Here is an 11,635-nt window from a genome sequence, read left to right on the forward strand (position 1 = left end):
TAATTTTTACATTGTATGTTAATAAAAATAGAAGAAAAGGATAGAAAAATACATAATATAGTAAGAAAGTGGGATTGTATTGTATTTGGGTTTATATAGTAATTATATTATATTATTTAGAGTGATAGGGAGGCTAAGCTAGACACACAAACGAATAAACAACGATTAAAGAGAAAGGATGAGAAGGAGAGGTTATATGCAACACGTTAGAGATAAAGTTTGTTATTATTGGAAGAGGTGAAGGAAAAACACCCCCCCAAAAAATCCCCAATAAAATAGAAGAAAGAAAAGAAGAAAGAGAGAAAGAGAAGAAAATAAAAAATTTACCACAAACCCCCCCCCAAAAAACCCCAAAAGGTAAGAAAGAAAGGAACAAAGAAAGATAGAAAAGAAAGAATACAGAAGAAAGAAAGAAAGAAAAAAGAGAGAAAAAAAATTGAACAACAACAACAACAACAACAAAAAATATATATATATACCCCCCAAAACCCCCCCCAAAAAACCCCAGGAAAAGAATAAAGAAAGAAGGAAAGAAAAGAAATAATTAAGAAGAAAGAAAGAACAAGAGAGAAAAAAATTGGGAGAAAAAATTGGGAGAAAAAAAAAAGAAAAGCGATGTTTTTACTCCGTTTTAGCCTTGGTGTGTTGCCTTCTTCCTCTGGGTCCGCAGCTGGTCTAGTGTGACAGGTCAGAGATTCTTGTTTTTTGCAGGACTGGTGTGCGCCCCCGGTTGCCGCTATGGTGCGCGCCCGCGGTTGCCGGCACGGCGCACTCCCTTGCTGCCCGCTGGAGCCAGTTGAGGTGCCCTTGCGCTTGAGCCCTTGCGCACGAGCCCCTGCGCGCTCGGGCGGCCCAAGAGTTTGCCCCGCGGTTGGAGCCCACTGCTGCCGGTCCGCGGTGGTTCCCCGTTCGCGCCGAGGTGTCCCTGTGCGCGTCCCTGCCCGCGCGGGCGGCCCGAGCGCTTTCCCCGGGATTGGCTCCTGCTGTCGCTGGGCTGCGGCGGTTCCGCGTTCGCGCTGAGGTGCCCCTGCGTGTGTCCCTGCACTCGCGAGCAGCCCGAGAGCTTTCACCGGGATTGGCTCCTGCTGTCGCTGGGCTGCGGCAGTTCCGCGTTCGCGCCGAGGAGTCCCTGCACGCGTCCCTGCACTCGCGGACGGCCCGAGAGCTTTCCCCGGGATTGGCGCCCCCTGACCCCGGGCTGAGGTGCTTTCACGCTCGCGCGCCGCCCCGTGCCCTCAGTCCCGCTGAGCCGAGCTCCGGGAGTTGGTCTCTCGCCTCTTAGGGCAGGGCCAGGGACACTTGTGCTCAGTGGAAGCGAGCGTCCGTGGGTCACCGCCTCCCGCTGTTCCCGTGCAGCAGGCGCCCGCCTTCCCTCACCCGTCTGGGCGGGCACAAACAGAGCCTGTGCTAGTGGTCTGCTTTCCGGCCTGGGGCCCTGCGCCCACGGGAGCTGTCTAGGGGTGTCTGTGCATGGTTCTCTGCCTGTTCAGTGGGCCCTCCCTGTGCCCGTAGGGGCACTGATCTTATGTCCGTTGGGGAGTGTCCGAGGGACACCTGGGCTCACGGCACCGCGCACCTGGGCCAGTGAGTGAGAGCACTTCCCTATGTGCGCCCCCGCGACCCAAGGGTAGGGTTGGGCAGTGGATGAGCGCGCCTCTGCGCCTGGGCTCCTCCAGAACGGCCTACCACCCCCAAACTTTCCTCCCCTCTCCACTGTCCACTAGAGAAAAATATAAAGGAGAATTATGTTCTCACTTGCCCGGCAGCACGCTGTCTCCTGTTCTTCAGCGCCAATGCCACTTGGTCGAGTCCCATCTCTGCCAGCTGGCAGAGATCTGCTCTCCGCCTGACTCCTCTCCAGGGCAGCCTGTGGTCACCAAAAATCCTTTGTGTGCTTCCCGCCGCAGGTCGGGCAGCCGCCCCAGTCAGGAATCCCGTTTCGTTCCCTTTTTCTCTGCTATCCTCACTAAACAGGTTGTTCCCAGATGGATTTTCTCTAATCCAGCAGTGCCTTGGCTCAACTCCCACCAATGTCCAGCTGCTCACTGAGATGTTCTGTCTGCAATTAGCCCAAACTGCAGACGGGTCTCCGGAGCCTAAAACCGCAACCTCTCCTCACTCCTCCGCCATCTTACCTCTCTTCAACAATGTTTTTTAAGGAAGTTGTTGAAAGGCACAGCTCTGATAAAGTCTTTAGAGGAAGCAGTGTATACGTGCAAGCTGCTCAATCATAACTTAAAGATCATAGACACAGACAACTGAGGTGAGGGGAGGATTAGGAGAATAAAGGAGGTCAAATATATGGGGACAAAAGGAGACTGGACTTTGGGTGGTGAGCACACAATGCAATATACAGATGATGCATTACAGAATTGTACACTTGACACTTATATGATAGTAACTGATGTCATCTTAATAAACTTAATTAAAAGAACAGAAAAGCTCCATAATCTGGTAGAGAAAATGGTTAAAAGTCATTCTTTTTTTATTTGCTCACATTCCCAAACATTCAGGCCCTGCTCCCCATCTACCTGGCTTTATGTTTTATTTTTCTCTCTTTTTAAAATTAATTTATTGTTGTTTTATTACAGTTGTCTCATTTTTTCCCCATTACTCCCCCTGCCCTGCCCACCCCATCACCTCTCCCACAGTTAATCCCCACCCTGTTGTCCATGTCCTTGGGTCATTTACATTAGTTCATTGACTAGACCCTTCCCAGCAGCTCTTGCAAGGCTGGTTTGGTGGAGATGTATCCTTTAGCATTCCTTTTTCTGGGAAACTCATTATTTCACCTTCCATTTTGAATGAGAGCCTTGCTGGGTAGAGTAATCTTGGTTGTAAGCCTTTGTTTTTCATTGCTTGGAATATTTTTCGCCATTCCCTTCTGGCTTGTGTTTCTGTTGAGAAATTAGCTGATAGCCTTATCGGAGCTCCCTTGTATGTTATTAGCTATTTCTCTCTTGCTGCTTTTAGGATTCTCTCTTTGTCTTTGAATTTTGCCATTTTGATTATGATGTGTCTTAGAATGAGACTCTTTGGGTTCATCTTCATTGGGATCCTCTGTGCTTCCTGGACTTGTGTGAGTTTTTTCTCTCATAAAGTTAGGGAAGTTTCCTGTCATTATTTTTTCATACAAGTTTTCTATCCCTTGTTCCTCTTCTTCTCCTGGTATCCCTATTATACAGATAGTATTACATTTCATGTTGTCCTACAGCTCTCTGGAACCCTCTTCATTCTTTTTCAGTCTTTTTCCATTTTGTTGCATTGTCTGGGAATTTTTTTCTACATTGTCCTCCAGCTCACTGATCCAATCCTCTGCTTCATCTAGCCTGCTTTTGGTTCCTTCTACTGTGTTGTTCAATTCATAAATTATATTCTTAATTTCCTTAATTTTCTTCCTGGCTCTTATTGATAGCTTCTAAGTCCTTTTTCAATGTTCATGTAGTTTGCAGTTAGTTCCTTGTAGCTTCCATGGAATTCTCTGTAGTCCCCTGGAGTTCTTTGTAGCTTTCTCTGGGCTTGCTGAGCTCATTGAGCTTCCTTTTAACCATTATTTTAAATTCCATGTCTGATGATTTGCTTGCCTCTATTTCATTTAGCACTCTTTCTGGGAATTCCTCCTTTCTTTTTGATGGGGGGTTGTCTCCCCATATTAGGTGATTCTTGTTTGTTTCTGCTTCTTATATTGATCTGCTTTGACTTCCTGCCTTCATGGTGTGACCTTCTCCACACTCAGTGGGCATAGGTTGATCAAAGTGGAGAGAGAAAAAGTGTATTTTATGAATGGGAAAAAGAATGTGAGGTGACTAATGACAAGAAAAATGGTTTTGAGAGGTTGGAGAGAGGAGAAATAGTAAGAGTGCAGATTGGAAATGAGTTGTAACAAGAGAGAAGATAGAATTTAAAACAAAAATAAGAAGAGGAAATCAGATGGTACAATAGAGTGAGAGAAGGGAGGAGCAAAATATGAGATTTGAAATATACTATAATATAAAAACTAGTTATTTAAAATGCACAATCTTGGAGGACAAGAAATGAATGTTAAAAGGATATGCAGGAGACAAATAACTCATGTAGAAGATCGTGGTAGAATTCATCTCCATAGTATATGGTTTTTACCACTTTCTTCTCTTTCTGGTTCCACTCCTGGTGAGGTCAGATCATGTCTCAGTCTGGGCCTATGCAGCCTGTTTGAGGTACCAGTGCTCTACTGCCCATGGCTGCCTCTTTCAGTTTTACTCTAGTCACTCTGTAATCTGCAGTCAGGCTTAGGCACCATGAAGCAGGGTCAAGTAATTCCTTCAGGCAGAGCTATTGCCTCCCCTAAGGCTGATGCCAGTTGGAGGGGTGTGGTCTGCTTGAAAGATGTCTCCCACAGCACAGGGGTTGAGTCAGCACTGGGGTCCCATCCTTGCTCCCCCAGCTTCCCCCCTGGTGCCACTGCCCCAAACTCTCCCCAAGCATCTCTATCTACTCCACCCACTCTCTACTAGAGCCCAGGGCAAGTGGGCACAAATGCAATCTTGCATATGCTCCCCTCAATAATCTTCCTGTGTCTCTAGCAGTTCCTCCCAGGTAGGCAAAAAAAAAAAAAAAGCCAATTTTCACTTCTCACAGCCAGATGCTATTTGGTTCACTCTCAGTCTTCCAGGGCCAGCTTGGGGTCTAGATCCCAACTCTCTCAGGGGGAACCCTCGGGGCACTGAAACATCTCTCCACACTCTCAACTGCCACCCATGGGAGCCCAGCAGCCCTCCCGTGTCTCCTCAACAATCTGCACCAGATTTGCTGTGATGAAACAGCCTCCTCTATTCATCTGTGGTACAAGGCTTCTCTCCAGCCAGTGTTCAGTTGGTCATTTCACATGATTTCTTCACAATTAAGCTATAATTCTAGATTGGTCTTGGGAGGAAGTTAGTGTAGCCTCCACTCACTCCTCTGCCATCTTGGATCCTCCTCTGGCTTATTGTTTTCACATCTATATGGTATGCAGCTCATGCATGAATCATATAATCTATCTAATTCAACACTCAATCTCATAATCTGGTTTTTAAATATAATTTAGGAGATAAGGGCTGAGTTTATAAAACTGTGACTGGAAGTCAGGGAGACCCTGAGAGAAAGATGCTGGTATGATGGGACAAGAAATGGTCATGAAAACTCCAGGTATGAGGATTCAGGAGCCTGAACACTGCTGGCAACAGAATGATCAAGGCTCCCCCTGCTTTAGGTGTTACAGTGATGTGGGTACAACAGAAATGAGCTGAACTTTAACAGGGTGGAGTAGATGAGACTTAGCAGATGGACACATGAAAATGACTCACATAGCAGAGTTCCTAGAGGAGGGTGGATTAGACTTTTAGACAGCAATAAAACCAGCATGAATCAACAATGGCATGTAAAACTAAAAGCTGATCTGTGATATGAGACTGCAATAATAAATCTCTAGTATAACTTTCAGATATCAGATGCCCAAAATTTAATTAATCATTATCCTTGATTGGTAACATACCATTGTTTTTTCTATGCTAATTACATCTGCTATTTTATTTACCTGTTTATTTTATATCATGTATTTTGGAGGCATCATTGGCTTTTTACATGAAGTATAATTTACATGAAGTCTTAAAAATCTTAAGGGGACATGCAGCTCTATGAAATTTTTATGTATTCATCAGTGTAACCACTAAATCAAGATATAAAATTATCAATCTTAAAAATTAAACAAAAGTTATTGAGTAGCAAATGGGTTGATTTGGGAATATCAGAGGCATTGCAATTTGGGACCTGCAAATTATGGCAGACCATAGTAAGTATAAAGAGACAAAAAGGAAGTCAGTTTGAGAGGGGGTTCTTAGAGCATATTGGGAAGGGTTGTTTTAACAGGAGCACATTGGTGGGGGGGAGTGTACAAGGTTGTGGCAGTTTCTCATTGGCAGCAAGTGGAAGGCAGTTGCTATTGCTGAGACAAGCAGGGAAGAGGGAAAGCTCTCCCTTCATGGCTTCCCAACTCTGTGTTGAATGAGGTTTTCTTTATTCATTATCTCAAAATAGTTTTTTTGTGCCACTCCTCAGAAAATATATCCCTGAAAAAAAGTAACCCTGAACTCATAGTGGATGAATTTTGCCTGTTCTTGAATTTCCTTTAAATGGTATCCCACATTATTAAAACTAACAAATAGTTTCCATAAGTGGCTAAAACAATTTATATTCCCACCAGCGATGTTTGAATTTTTTATTGACTCTACCTCACCACCAACATTTGATATTGTCAGCCTTTACTTTTAGCCATTCTGCTAGGTATGTAGTATTATCTCATTGTAGTTTTACTTTGCACTTCCATGATGGTTAAAGATTTCGGAGCACTTTTAGATTCCAATTCATCACATTCACCCATATGACAGTCAAAAGCCCCACTGGTTTCTCTTCCTCCCATTAGGCCAAGTCTAGTACTCAACCACAGCCCAGAATGAGCAAATGCACCAAAGCTTACCTAGGAAGGGATTTTCCCTCTTTGGAATTTTAGTTCAATCAGTTCTTGTCAACTCTGTGATAACATCAAAAATATGTTTTTTAATTTATCTGATTTTTTTTCTAGTTGTTACAGTGGGAGTGTTTGTGGAATCTATTACATCACACTGGAAAGTGGGACTCCTTCCATTTCTTCTTGATTCAGTTTTGGTAAGTATATTTTTCAAGGAACTTGTTCAGTTTGCTTCAGTTTTCAAATTTACAGCATCTGATATTATTTGTACCATCTTTTATTTCTTGGTCACCCTTTCCACAGGTGTGTCAATTTTATTATTCTTTATCAAGAACAACCTTGGGGCTTCTTTGATTCTCTCTTGTAACTTTGTTTTCCATTTTATAGATTTCTGCTCTTATCTTTATTTTCTTCTTCCTTCCTTCTGCTTACTTCTCTGCCTTATTCTGTTGTTTTGTAAACTTAGACATTTAGTTTATGCTTTTTAATAATTATTCTAGTTTTATATAAGCAATTAGGCTATAAATATCCTCTCCAAGTATTGTTGACACTGTATCTCACAAGTTTTCAAATGCAGCATTTTAAAATAAAAATTGTATATATTTAAAGTATAAAACATAATGATTTGATATACATATGTACAGTGAACTGACTGCTCTGGTCAGGCTAATCAACACATCATCTCCTCACACAGTTACCATTTATTTTTGTGGTAAGTGTACCTGAAATATGCTCTCTTAGTGTATTTCCAGTGTTCAGAACAGCACTATTAAGTATAGTCATCATGCTTGTACATTAGTTCGCTAGGCATTCATCCTACATAACTGCAAACTTGTATAGTTTTACCAACATCTACCCTTCCCTTCCCCCTCAGCCCCTGATATCCCATTCTACCAATTTGACTTTTTAAAAAGATTTTACATATAAATGAGATGATACAGTAACTGCCTTTCTTTTTCTTTTCTTTTCTTTTTTTTTTTTTTTTTGGTGGGGGGGTGGCTTATTTCACTTAGCATAATATCCTCAGGTTTTATCCATGTTGCCTCCAATAGCAGGATTTCCTTCTTTCTCATGCCCAAATAATATTCCCTTGTTTATGTATACACCAAATCTTCTTTATCTATTCATCTTTCAACAGACACTTAGGCTGTTTCCATGTCTTGGCTATTGTGAAAATGCTACAATAAACATGTGAGTGCAGGTATCTCTTTGATATATATTTATTTCATTTCCTTCTGATATATACCCAGAAGTAGAATTGCTGAGTCATAGTAGTAATTCTGTTTTTAATTTTGGGGAGAATCTCCATATTCTTTTCCATAATGGCTGTACCAATTTACATCCCCACCAACAGGGTACACGGGTTCCCTTTTCTCTATATACTCGCCAAACTTGTAATTATTCTATCATCATCATCATCATCATCATCATCTTGCCTGGCCCTGGGCCAGGCCATGTGTTTAGGTTCATAAAAGCCATTCTGGAGGCTGGTCAGACTGGGAGTTTGGGTTCATGAGACCCAGCCCAGCACTAGGGCAAATAGAGAGCCTGAATCTGTAGCTGGTGGCCTAGCACTGAGGAGGGGCAGAACTGGGTCTGTGGGAGCCCACCTGAAGGCTGGGTCTGCAAGGGCTTTGCTCAGGGTAATACCAGTTTCATAAAATTAATTTGTGAGTACTCCCTTTTTTATGGTTTTTTTTTTCTTTCTGTTTTTGTTTTTTAGAAGAGATTGTGTAGAATCAGTGTTAATTCTCTAAATGTCTGGTAGATTCTCCAGTGAATATATATGGGCCTAGAGATTTAGGGGAGATTTTTTAAATTAAAAGTCCAGTTTTTTTGAAGTTCTAGGACTATTCCAATAATCTATTTCATATTGAGTTGTAGAAGTTTATGTTTTCTGAGGAATTGGTCCATTTCATCTGAGTTGTCAAATTTATGTGAGTGAAGTTGTTCATAGTTGTCTCTTGTTTTTTTGATGTCTAAAGGGTTTAAAATGGTATCCACTGTTTCATTTCTGATGTTAGTAAATGTGTCTTCTTTTAATTCATTTTCAATCTTGCTAAATGTTGTCAATTTTCTGATCTTTTCAAGTAAGCAGACCTTTCCATTACTGACTTTCTCCATTATATCTGTTTTCAATTTATTTCTACTCTTTATTATTTCTTTCCTTCTGCTTGCATGTTTTATTTTTCTCTTCTTTTTCAAAGTTTTCTAGGTTTCTGAGTTGAGAGCTTAGATTATCATTTTTGGATTTTTCATCTTTCTAATATATGTATTTATTGTTGTAAGTCTTCTTTTAACATAGCTTTAACTGTGTCCCATAAATTCTGATATTCTGTATAATCATTTCCATACATTACAGTGTATTTTTTTACTTTTCTTGAGACTTTTCTTTGGCCTATGAATTATTTAGGAATGTGTAGCTTTAGTGGCTAGTGATTTTTCCTCTTACCTTTCTGTTATCAATTTCTCATAAGATTCCATTGTAGTTGGCAAATATATTCTATATGATTTCAATTCTTTTAAATTTGTTGAACTTTGGTTTATCATTTAGGATATGGTCTATCTTGGACACTTATAAATAATGATATTCTGCTGTTGTTGGATGGAGTGGTCTGTGATTTAAAACTTGTTGGTCAATGGCATAGAATTCTTCTACATGATCATTAATATTCTGTCTACTTGTTTAATCAATTGTTAAAAGAAAGATGTTGAAATATCCAACTATAATTGTGGATTTTCCTAAAACTGAAAAGTTCTATCACTTGTTTCCTTCAAATATTTTCCAACTTTCTTATCTGGTACAAACCCTTTTAGGACTGCTTTGGTGTCTTCCTGATTTGACCTTTTAATCATTATATAATATTCTTCTGAATAGGGTAATTTTCTTTTCTCTGAACTCTACTTCATCTGACATTAATATAGCTACTCCTATGTTTATTAATTAATATTTGTATTATATATTTTACCTGTACTTTTACTTTCAACCTACCTATATTATTATAATTCAAGTGAAGGTCTTGTAGATAGCATTATCTTGGGTCATGCTTTTAATCCAGTATACCAATTCTTTCTTTTAATTTTTATATTTAGGCTACTTATTTTTAATGCCGTTATTTATATGTTAATATGTCTACCATTTTATTTATTTATTTATTTATTTAATTTATTTATTTATTTTTGCTCTCTGTCTTTCGGTTCTCTTTCATATTTTCCTGACTCCCTTTGTGTTATTTGAAAATTTTTTACAACTCCACTCTTATCTACAGTGTTTTTGAGTGTATCACTTTGTATAGCTTTTTCTAGTGGTTGCTCTAGATGTTGCATTATATATCTATAATTTATGACAATCTAGTGGTATTATTTTACTAGTTTGAGTGAAGTATAGAAATCTCAGTTCCTGTATATTCCTTTACTTTATCCACTTATAATCTTTACTATTTCCACTACATACATTTAGAACCATATCAGTGCTTCAACAATAAAAAATTTAAAAAATCAAATAGGAGAAACTCTATAATACTTACCAATATTTTTGCTTACATTCTTTTTTCCTTCCTAATGTTCCAAAGTTCCTTCTCTTATCATTTCCTTTCTGTTTAGAGAACTTCCTTTAACCATTCTTTTAGGGTAGGTCATGTACGTTGCGCCATTTTACATTTCGACCAACAGTATACAAGACTCCCTTCCCAGTTCTCCATATCTTTGCCAATACTTGCTTGCTTTTCTAGTAGTCATCACAATGGGTGTGAAATGATATGTCATCATGATTTGGGTTTGCTTTCCTCTAGTAACTAGTGACGTTGAGCATCTTTTCATATGTTTGTCAGTCATTTGTGTATCATGTTTGGAGAAATATGTATTCAAGTCCATTGGTCATTTCTTAATCGGGTTATTTGCTTTGCTGTTGATGTTGAGGTTGTAGGAGTTTTTACTATATTCTGGATATTATCATATCAGTTACATGATTTGCAAATATTTTCTCCCATTCCATAGCTTGCTTTTTTGTTCTGTTAATTGTGCCCTTTGATACACAGTCTTAAGTTTTATATAGTCCCAGAGAGGGGGCTTACTTTAAAGATTAGCATATCCAAAGCAATTTCCCCCTCCACTCTTTTTTCTTTTTCCAAGTCATTTAAAATTTGAACTTCTTAATCTCTATAGGCCAAATTACTGAAGGGAACTTTATCTAACTCACTTTTTTTTTAAAGAAGGCATTAAATTTTCTAGGTTTCTCATTGTCACAGTGTTGTAAAGGAGTAAAATTTCCATCAATTTTACATATTTTTGCCTATTTTTCTTAGTTGTTGTACTATAGCTCTAAGATACATTTTTATTCGCTTTCTATGCATATAAGAATTACTAACCATTGAGCGTCAGCCTGTGAGCCAAGTGTTGCTGGTTCGATTCCCAGGCAGGGCACATTACTAGGTTGCACATCAGGTCCCCAGTTGGGGGCACGAGTGAGAGGCAACCACACAGTGATATTTCTCTCTCTCTCTCTTTCTCCTTTCCCCTCTCTCTAAAAATAAAATAAATAAACAAATAAATAAATTATTTAAAAAAAAAAGAATTACTAACCAAAAATAATAGCTTTAAACTTGGACCACTGCTCTGGCATCTTTATATCAAGAAGGGAAGGGAAATTCTAATCATGAATTTATCTACCACTGGGAAACAATATTCCTGTGAATTATTTCATAAAAGTGGTCTTATATAATCTACTTGCCATAATTTCCCAAGTGTATCTAGTCTGTTAATTTGATTTCTCCCATGATGGATTAATTGAAGTGGCTGACATTTTGCGGTCATTTTTGGATTGTACTTAAAGCTGACTATTATCATTTGAATTTCATTTTTTCTAGCCGTTGCTATATTTCTGTAACCCAGATTGCCATGAATTTTACAGAGTAGTCTGACAATTTGCAGACCAAACAGTAATGCCATTTGTTAGTGCCCAAGGATCAGCTATTGTCAATTATTATGTAAAAATTTAATATAATAGTAGCCTCCAAGTTCACCACCCAGCAAGCTATCTCATAACTCATGGAACAGAATAGCTTGTGCATCAAATGAAGATGCTTAAGGTACATGCCTTAGTAAATCAACTTAAGTACACAACAAAAAGCAGGGAGAAGGTATGGGTAACAC

The 11,635-nt window shown here is 39.4% G+C and overlaps 1 protein-coding gene across 1 annotated transcript in view; it reads left to right on the forward strand.

The window, feature by feature from the left end:
• SAMD9 (sterile alpha motif domain containing 9) overlaps positions 1-11,635 on the forward strand; it is a 30,570-nt gene that overhangs the window by 12,672 nt on the left and 6,263 nt on the right. Inside the window, exon 2 of the mRNA XM_090287225.1 lies at positions 6,599-6,681. The gene's annotated coding sequence lies outside the window, so the exon portion shown is untranslated. The remainder of the gene's footprint in view (positions 1-6,598; positions 6,682-11,635) is intronic.

The sequence above is a fragment of the Furipterus horrens genome, unplaced genomic scaffold (assembly GCF_987537825.1).
Source record: "Furipterus horrens unplaced genomic scaffold, mFurHor1.1.pri manual_scaffold_9, whole genome shotgun sequence".
Taxonomy (NCBI): Eukaryota; Metazoa; Chordata; class Mammalia; order Chiroptera; family Furipteridae; genus Furipterus; species Furipterus horrens.